This window comes from Ailuropoda melanoleuca, chromosome 12 (genome assembly GCF_002007445.2).
Source record: "Ailuropoda melanoleuca isolate Jingjing chromosome 12, ASM200744v2, whole genome shotgun sequence".
In the NCBI taxonomy this organism is placed as follows: domain Eukaryota; kingdom Metazoa; phylum Chordata; class Mammalia; order Carnivora; family Ursidae; genus Ailuropoda; species Ailuropoda melanoleuca.
This window is the reverse complement of record NC_048229.1, coordinates 36460629-36469703: the sequence shown is the minus strand read 5'-3', so window position 1 is coordinate 36469703 and position 9075 is coordinate 36460629. Positions and strand designations below refer to the sequence as shown.

The 9075-nt window shown below is 39.2% G+C and overlaps 1 long non-coding RNA gene across 3 annotated transcripts in view; it reads right to left on the bottom strand.

Moving 5' to 3' along the window:
• Positions 1-2993: 2993 nt before the first annotated feature.
• The window catches only part of LOC117795227, a 51323-nt gene continuing 45241 nt past the window's right edge, over positions 2994-9075 (bottom strand). For 2 of the 3 annotated variants that reach the window (XR_004619118.1, XR_004619116.1), the window contains exon 4: positions 8689-8717. This is a non-coding gene — a long non-coding RNA (uncharacterized LOC117795227). Of the gene's footprint in view, positions 3063-8688; positions 8718-9075 lie in introns of those variants that run through there. The other variant, XR_004619117.1, reaches the window with a different exon arrangement.

Genomic DNA, 9075 nt, shown 5'->3' with positions numbered 1-9075 from the left:
CTAAAAAAGTCAATATAGTTACACTACCTACAAGACTTCACATAAGCTGGCACTTTTAACTCTTCCTATTGCTTATTCCCAAGTCTCCTGGCAGCCCCTCTGGTCACCTTACTATTCCCTTAACACACCAATAACTGTCCTTCCTCAGTCTCTCCTCTACCTATCCCCTCCACCCTCTATATTCTTGCCAAACACTGTAGGCTTTACTTTCACCCTCAAGTCCTTCAGGTCTCTGTTCAAATATCGCACTCCCAGGAAGGGATCTCCTGACCAGATCATTTAAAACAATCACCCAGGGGGCACCTGGGTGGCTCAGTCAGTTGAGTGCCCATCACCCAGGGGGCACCTGGATGGCTCAGTCAGTTGAGCGCCCAACTCTTGGTTTCTGCTCAGATTATGATCTCAGGGTCATGAGATCAAGCCCCATGTCTCATGCGCTGCACACTCAGGGGAAGTCTGCTTAAGATTCTGTTTACCTCTCCCTCCCTCTCTGCCTCCCTCCCACCACTCATGTGCATGCATTCTCTATCTCTCTACCTAAAATAAATAAATAAATAAATAAATAAATAAATAAATAAAATCTTCAAAAAAACAAAAAACTGAACCATCCAGGGCATTCCTTGTCCCCTTCCTACTGATTACTTTTCAATAGAGCACTTAGCAGCAGCTGAAATACTATGGTGTTATCTATTTAACATTTTCTGCCACTCCCAGTAGAAATGTAAACTCCATAAGGACCATTATTTTTTCCTATCATATGTATTACTATATATTACTACATATAACATCACCTATAACATTCTTGCTAAAATGAATGAATAAATGAATGAAGTGTAGATCTTCCTCCTCTATCTGGTCTTTATTTATTTTTTATTATGTTCAGTTAGCCACTGTATCGTACATCATCGGTTTTGCATATAGTGCTCAATGATTCATTAGTTGTGACTCTATCAGATCTTGAAATGAAGCTAAATTGTTACTAAGTTCTCAGGCATATTCTCTCCACTCTCAAAATGCCTTTTCTCTTATTTCAACCCTACCTAAGTCCCTATTACCCATATATGCTGTTGACATCCAAATGTGTATTTCCAAAGCAAATCTTCCATCTGTCCCCCACTCATATATACATGTGTATGATACTTCCCCAGATGCATTCATGATGCAGATGCCTTAGAGACATAACGCACTCCACGTGCTAAAAACAATGTGTGGTATTTCTACACCCCAAGGACAGCTTCCCAATTTCTGAAGATCAAGGAACACCACCACAATCCATCCAGTGGCCCAAGTCTTAAAAGAATGGTAAGGCACTGTCCCCACCAGCCTTAAATAACCGTTTGTAAAATGATCGCTAAGTTCAGTGCATACTTCTTCCTAAGGAAGTTTTTCTCAAGTCCATGTGCTCCTCCTCATGTTGATTTTCATCATCTTTGTCAGAAGCATCGTCCTCTCTCACCTTGTTGACTTCAGAAGTCTCCTGTATCTTCTTCCCAAGTTCACTCTTGCTTAATTCAATAAACCATGCTCAAATTGTTATGCAAATTGGACATAAAAAAATGTCTCCTTTCTCCTTGACAAAATCCTTAAATTGTCTGAAACTGCTGTTGAGATTCATGGTACAAATTCTTAACCTAATCTGTAAAACCTAGCAAATTGTCATCCCATCCTTCAGCCCATGCCGAAGTCCCTCGTTCTTGGCACACAAGTTACATGGGGTTTCTTTCGGTTCTTTGTATGTTCTGTGTTCCTTCCTGGAAATGGTGTTCAAATGTGCTTTTCCATTTACCTAAAACACCCACTATGGCTGGCAAACTTCCTCCAAAATGTTCAGAGAGTAGCATAAACTTCAGATACAAAGGAAAGCTTTCCACAGTCCTTAAACATACTATCCTGAGTTCCTCATTGCACCAATCTGTGTGGCTGCAATTATATACTTATTTGTTTGATGTCTGGATTCCCCACAGACTTTACTGGAGCGGATACCCTCGCTGTTCACCGCTGTGTCTAACACATCAGTCATACGGGGAATCTACTTCATCTACTTCACAGTAGGAGATCAGTGGGTGAATGAAGGTCGTACAAGGCTGTCAGAAGTTGGGTAAATTCTACAACTTCCTCAGCAGGAACAGCAGGGGCCAGAGATATGAGGATCATTTTTTAAGAGCAAAAAGGGACTGAGGGTTGGAAAACAAGATGCTAGAAATACACTGGTTTTCACAAGCCACAACTGCGGGTTGTCAAAATAATAAGCATACATTTCAAAAACAGAAGAGAGAGAATAAAATAAAACAAAAGTGCTCACAAGTATCAGGATAGTTTTTGTGGCTCTGGTCTTTGGGGACGTTTGGGAGGATTGCCTAGTGCTGTGAATGTATTGGACTCGTTGTTGGTGCCTATAAAGGAAAAATATTATGTATCCACTGGCCCATATCATGAGTCCCAAACAAATAACATCAATAGAGATGAAAATAACTAAACATAATGATTCTGTAATTGTGTTAATAAACCAAGGAGGGCAATACCCAAGATTTGATTTCACACTGATATTTCTGCTACTCTTTGGTCCACTCACTCTCATGGGAACAATGATGTTTATTAGCAAATGAAACATCCAACTCAGGATACATGGAGAATTAATATGCTTTGGGGATTTGTATTTGAGTTCTGCCCATCTACAGTTTGTAGGATTAATACTCAAGGCCTGGAAACCACCCAAAAGACAGGTGGTGCTAAGAGAATTTCCCCAGGCCACTCTGTGAAAATAAAAGACAAGTTTACATGTGACATCATGTAGGAAATATTTCAACCCAAAGGCTACCATTGTCAAAGGGATTCCTCCACAAAGAAGGATCAAAGTATTGGCTAAAGCAAGATGGTTGATTATTTGCCCTAATGGTCTCAATCTATGTCTCCTAAAAAGAGAGCAGACATAATGACAAAGGAGTAAAACATTACCCATAGTCCCTATTCCAGTCTGAGCAAGGATGACCATACCTATTGCAAAGTTAGCAGAAATCATTGCCTAGGTGACTGAGGTATGATTTTGCTCAGGTCCATAGAACCTGGGGAGAAACAGAAGGAACACATGAATGTCTTCAAGTCAAGTGAACTACAGTTCTCACCATAATTTCTTTAAAACTCCTTTCTGGGAACCCTATCCCCTTGTCATGCATAAAAATCCCATTTCTAAAGTTTTCTTTTTTTCTCCTCATCACCTACTAAATCTCCTGTGCTACTTAAAACAATTGAAATTATCTTATTGGATTACATTATTTCTATCAAAGGAAGACCGTTTCCTCCTACAGAACTATGAGAGCCATGAAAACAGGGGTCTCGTCTACCTGTTTTCAGTCCATATCCAGCGTCTAGAACAATCTGTTACTAATAGGAGTCAATTAATATCTATTACATGAATAAACAAATAATTATTTGTTTTTATGCCAAAAGTTATTTCAATATTCCTTTACATTGGCAGATTTCTTAACACGGAATGCATATTCTCTACTTAATAGTTTAAAATAGTGCATTAAGGGGCACCTGGGTGGCTCAGTTGGTTAAGTGTCTGCCTTCAGCTCAGGTCATGATCCCAGGGTCCTGAGATTAAGTCCTGCATTGGGCTCCCTGCTGAGCAGGGAGTCTGCTTCCCCCGCTCCCTCTGCCTGCAGCTCCCGCACTTGTGCTCTCCATCTCTCTGTCAAATAAATAAATAAAATCTTTTTTAAAAAATAGAGTTATTTGTGTGTTATTTGAAACTGCATGTTCTTGCTTGATTTGAGCATTTGTTTGGTTTTGTTTATGTAAAAGCTTAACCTATCTGAAAGATAGGTATCCAAGTACCTTATGTTACACTGGATCCTATCAAATACACTTTGTCAAACGTTATATTTCTATAAACCAATGTAATTTTTTAATACAACTCTTGAAGCAAGGACCTAAACTGAATTGAGCAGTATATTATATCTTAATAATAATACAATATTAACAAAGATATATTCCAAGACTACCCATGATTAGTATGACAATGAATATTAGAAACAATCTCATTTCATGGGGGATAAAAGACTAACATGATCTCAGGCACACAGTTATTCATTATTTTTCTTTTTTCAGATTTTATTTATTTATTTGACAGAGAGAGAGCAAACAAGAGCACAAGTAGGGGGAGAAGCAGGCAGAGGGACAAGCAGGCTCCCTGTTGAGCAGGGAGCCCGATGTGGGACTTGATCCCAGGACCCTGGGATCATGACCTGAGCCGAAGGCAGACACTTAACCAACTGAGCCACCCAGGCGTCCCTTTTAAGATTTTTTAAAAATTTATTTATTTGGGAGATAGAGAGCACAAGCGGGTGGGCAGAGGGAGAGCAGACTCCCTGCTGATCAGGGAGCCAGAGGTGGTGGGTTTGATCCCAGGACCCTGGGATCATGACCTGAGTGGAAGGCAGACACTTAACTGACCGAGCCACCCAGGTGCCTCAATTATTCATTATTTTTCTGGCTCAGTCAATAAAATGCCAGGAAAAAGTTATTCCTCTTTGAAAATTAGATCATTTTTATGTGTAATTTTTGGAGAACATACTGAAATATTTTAGAAGTAATGACATAGTAATTTGTTCAAATGCAAAATTTTAAAATATATTATGCATAAACAGATTTCAAATCTTGGAACCAAACTAGATCAGTAATGTGCTGGAAATATAAAAGTAAAAAAAAGTAAATAGCACAAAGAAATCTTAAATGAGTGGAACTCATTCCATGTTCTTGGATGGGAAGATATAACACGTCAAGATCTGAAACTTCCTCAAATGTGTAGATTCAATCCAATGTCAGTCAAAATAGCAAGATAATTTTTGGGGGGAACGGGGCAATTTGTCTCAAAATTTAGTTATAATTGTACAAGAAAATCCAAGTCATTTCCCCCAACGCTTTATTACCCAAATTTTCAAACATACAGAAACTGATTCATTTTTTAAAAATAAAAATAACAATGGATTGCCTACCTGATTTCCTAGAACTTATTACAGCAATTAAAGTGTGGGTACAATTGAAGAACAGTCAAACATATCAATGGGTCAGGATGAAGTGTCCAGAAAAAATTATAAATAGAAAATTCAACAAATTAGAAAATAGCCATCTGGTATGAGGAACCAGAATAATTGGTGAATGATTTGGAAAATATAAAGTTGGGTTGTCAAATCAAATCTTAACAGACAAATAAATTCCAGGGCAAAAAAAAAATCATTAGAAAGAGCAGGAACCAGACACACATGCAAATGGAAATAGAAGCGGAGGTGCAGCTGACCAAGAGAGTACTGTGACTGATGATGAATTCTGTATGGGCTCTGTGCTTGAGCAAAAAAAAATGTGAAGATGGTTCCCTAAAGTCCATGCACCCCGAGATTCAGTGAGATTTCACCAAATCTTTAAGCCCCTGTGAGCACTGACCCTGTGCTAGCCACAGCCCTGATCCACCACCTTTGCTTTCAGGATCTGTATGTCCCTGGAACACAGAGCAGAAGGCAGGATCCACATCAGATGTCTAATTGTAAGACCAATACCACATCTCAGAATTCTGGTTTTGGACCCAAGTACGCTATTGAAAATGAGAACCCAGCTGTGAGGTATTCACTGGTAAGCATGCCTTCTTCTTTAATTGGATCTGGTATGTATTCCAAGATATATTATTTTGATTAGAAGATCAGAATCTATAATAAGATATAATTTCTTATTGTACCAATCTAATTAAGATGCAGACAATGTCTTAAAATTTTTCATGCAGTGCACACATTGCAGTCTCCCATATAAGTAAATTTCCCAAATTCAGTTTCATCCAGACAAGGTCCAGTGGAAACAGAAGACATTAATATTTATTTAAGACAGTCTATGCATCAGACCTATAATTTTCTCTATTATACATTTAATTCCTCTTGCTCCCATACTTAAGAAATCTCAGACTAAGTTTTAATTAAAGAACAGAGTAAAAATTGGGACAGAAATAGTGCAGGGAAAGAATCAAGGAGACACTGTAGGCAAGTGGGCAAGAGGAAGAGAATTTCCAAATGATTAGAGAACATCCCTTCCCAGTAAGGCAGGCTCTACCACGAATTCTTGTGTGTTCTCATGAAAAGGCATTATTGTCCAGACGTTGCGTAGATTCCCATCTCTGAATATTTACCCCTTTTCTCTCCCAGACAGTTTCTAAATCTCAAATAAAACTCCACTCACCTGAGCAACCTTTGTTAGAAGATGGTAGACCCAATGTTTATCAGATTTGCCGTGGGAGGGAAAAGCTGAAACCTCAGTTATAGGCTTGGTTTTACTGACCTCATCTCTTCACAGCTGTGATTATTACGTTATTTCTAGCATCAATGACAGTGCCTCCAAGAAAAATCTCTAAACACTTTTTGCTCAGCATACTAATTATCCAAATTAATTATGAGTGTTTCAAGAGAATATCCCAAGATGCTGTCAGAGGGAACTGGAGGAAAACATTTTCCTGCATTCCCTACAGGGATGAGGTCAAATAATTGTGAGGTCCAAACAGTGAGGGCTTCAAAAATACACATGACTCTGCCTATCTTCTGAAAATCTCTGAGGGATATATTTCCTAGAAGACAATTTGTAGACCCCACAGGCCTGAATGACTTCCACCTCTCATAGATTGGGTAGAGAAAACAAGAGGCCTTCCAAGGAAGGAGTGTGGGGGATATCTAAACAAGGCAGAAGAGGGGCACCTGGCTGGCTCAGTCAGAAGAGTATGTGACCCTTGATCTTAGGATTGTGAGTTTGAGCCCCACATTGGGTGTAGAGATTATTTAAAATAACTACATGAAAATTTTAAAAATAAATAAATAAACAAGGCAGCAGGTAGTGACAGAGACCCATTATAAAAGATAAAATAAATGAGATGGGGCTGTGTGATGGAAGGTCAATTTACTATGCACTCGGTGTATCAGAGTGAAGAAATGGTGGAGAGTACAGATCACTCTACCAATAAATGTAACCGTAAAATAGTAACCAGAACTTCCTGGGGAAGAGAGAGAGTTTAAATACTGATGGGTAAATCCAATTTGTTGTATTACAGTAAAGATATATTTAATATTAATTAGATCAAAGTCCATTACTAGGTAAAAAGAAAAAGGCAGAGGAGGAGAAACACAGGATCCATGCATTAGCAAAAAATTAATCTTAGCCTTAAAAAGGAATACATTACCCACTTAACTAAGTTTAGGAAAAAAAGAATGGGTATAAGTGCACCTGGCTGGCTCAGTCAGAGGGGCCTGTAAGTCTTGATCTTGGTGTTACAAGTTTCAGCCCCAGTGGGGTGTAGAGATTAAATAAATAAAACTTTAAAAAAAAGAATGGGTGTAAAGTGAGGATCATTCTGAATTGTGGGAGGAAATACCGGGGATTTCTCAACAGATAACTTAAACCTCTCTATGATGCAGGAGACAAGCATATCTTAAAAGAGAGGAGGAAGCATGAAGATCTGAGGATAATTGAGAATATTTGAAAGCCCAGTGGCAGATAATGGTAGAAAGAGTTGAAAGATGAAATAGAAGGGATCTGCTGGGCAGAATCATAGGAGGAATTCAGGTTATTTCCAGTGAAATATTTATGCTGACACCAATCTACCAAGTTGTGTATTCAGCTGCACAAAACTGCCATAGCGTAGCCACGGCGGCAGCGGGGGGGCGGGGGTGGGCACTAGATTCAATCAATGCTGAGGTTTTTCCAGGTCAGGGTGATGAAATAAGGAAAGAATTAAGGATACTAGGATTAACAAAAGACTGACCAATAAATCACACTACAGGGAGAAAAAAAGAAATGTTGGGGTGAATTGACATGACAGAAAACTAAGAATATGTGGGGCACCTGGGTGGCTCAGTGGGTTAAGCATCTGCCTTCAGCTCAGGTCATGATCCCAGGACCCTGGGATTGAGCCCCACCTTGGGCTCCCTGCTTGGCAGGGAGTCTGCTTGTCCCTTCCCCTCCTCTGCCTGCTCATGCTCTCTTTCACTCTTTCTCACTCCTGATTGTGCTCTCTCTCTCTCAAATAAATATAATCTTCTTTAAAAAAAAAAGAAAAGAAAACTAAGAATATGTACATAATAGGCTAGAGAGGCAATAAGAGAGAACAGGGAGCTATACAGAAAAAGAGCCCCAGAAATCTGCATGGGGTGCCCCTGAGTCTTCACTGAATACTAAGTTGTACATGCATAGGGTGAAACTCCATAAGGTTGTACATATAAAAGACAGGTAACTATGAACTAAACATTCCCAGAGCTCATTCAAAGCTGGAAGGTGTTCAAGTTATGACCAACTAGAAAGGAGAGTCCTCACTAATCACTTTGGGCATTCAGTTGAGGCACCAGAGGGGCCATGCCTTACTGGTTGGACTAAATATTTCTCTAAAGATGGTTATTCTAAACACAGTTAACAAAGCTTGAATGTAAGCTTTGAGAGAATCAAACGGAACCACAAGTAAATTAACTGTATATCAGATGAAGTAAAATTGACAATGTTCATTTATTCAATTAAAAATTATTAGGGGGTGGGGTGCCTGGGTAGTGCAGTCGTTAAGCGTCTGCCTTTGGCTCAGGGCGTGATCCCGGCGTTCCAGGATCGAGTCCCACATCGGGCTTCCTCGGCTGGGAGCCTGCTTCTTCCTCTCCCACTCTCCCTGCTTGTGTTCCCTCTCTCGCTGGCTGTCTCTATCTCTGTCAAATAAATAAATAAAATCTTTTTAAAAAATTATTAGGTATGCCAATAAACCAGAAAACATATGACCCTAAACAGGAGAAAAAAAGCTAATAAAACAGATCCGTTTGTATATTTTGTTTGTTTTTTTAGTCACTAGATGGGATTAACAATGGATTACACACAGCAGAGGTCAGTAAACTAGAAGAATTTTCAGTAAAAACTACCCAAAATGAAGCAAAAGAGTTAATTTTTAAAAGGTAATAGAGCTTCATTTGTGTGTGAGATAATATTAAGTAGGCTAATATACACATAATAAAAATCCTCAGAGAAAAGGAGGAAATATGGGGCACCTGGGTGGCTCAGTCGGTTAAGTGT